General features: G+C 41.9%; 1 protein-coding gene across 1 annotated transcript in view; it reads right to left on the bottom strand.

Annotated features, from left to right (window-relative positions):
- arhgef4 (Rho guanine nucleotide exchange factor (GEF) 4) overlaps positions 1-1,018 on the bottom strand; it is a 110,580-nt gene that overhangs the window by 105,352 nt on the left and 4,210 nt on the right. The window lies entirely within an intron of this gene.

Below are 1,018 nucleotides of genomic sequence, written 5' to 3' on the forward strand. Positions count from 1 at the left end.
CCCCGATTGTAGGGGTGATCATTGAAGACGCTTTCTAGGACTTTTTGTGAAACTAAGAAACGCCTGGGAGGTCAATGTGCTGTGAGGTAGCACTTTTTAACAGGATGGAGTTTGCAGTGCTGAACTCTGAATTACGAAAAAAAGGGACCTGTATATTTATGTTTTTCAAAGTAACGTATCAAACATTGTTTTGGTGTGATGTGATGTGAACTGTAGTTGATTCTCTTAAGTCCTGACATTGATGATATGCTGTAATGTGGACACACACACACACACAGCGTGTGTGCTCCTTCATGCTGGGATGTTAAAAGGACCCATAGAGAAGGTGGCCGTTAGCACTTGGCACCAGTGTTGCCTTGGCAGCTTAAAATGTCCAAAGCCCTTTGAGATGCCTTCACAGACAACGCAAATGACAACACTGACTACAGCACTCTGAGCGACTGCCACTGAAAGGAAGACATACAGTCACCAGGAGAAAATGGCCCGTTTGTGATGGCTTCTGGATCAGCTGCACAGTTGCTAGGTTTGAGGTTTTCCTGACCAAACTATTTTTTAACTCCAAGAGAAAAAATAACGGACGAAAATCGACACACCCAGACCATTTCCACTGGATTTAAAGCATTTGATTACATCTGATAAAGGATATAAGAAAAGGGGCTTCAGGAAAAAAATAGTTTGCTTTACACCTTAAACTGGATGTATACCACATGGGACTAACAGCAGTTTTTGATTTACAGTTCAGTCTGGAATTTCCCCCATTGATGTTACCACCAAAGCTGAGGTATCGAATGTGATCAGGCCGCATCACCTTTACCTTTACATCTCTGTCTCCACACAGAACAACGGCCTACTGCCATGCAGTTGCTTTTATGTTTTTTATATTCTTTCATTTAGTGTAACAGAGTGTGGTTGTCGTGGTGAGCTGTTTTACAGTGGAGAAAGCAGAACTTTTATTTATAGTAAAGCATTTCAAAGAGGGGCTGGTATGAGTGCTTTTGCTTAAAAGACCAGTGTGTAG

The sequence above is a fragment of the Morone saxatilis genome, unplaced genomic scaffold (genome assembly GCF_004916995.1).
Source record: "Morone saxatilis isolate NCDOM2014 unplaced genomic scaffold, NCSU_SB_2.0 Contig0, whole genome shotgun sequence".
In the NCBI taxonomy this organism is placed as follows: Eukaryota; Metazoa; Chordata; class Actinopteri; family Moronidae; genus Morone; species Morone saxatilis.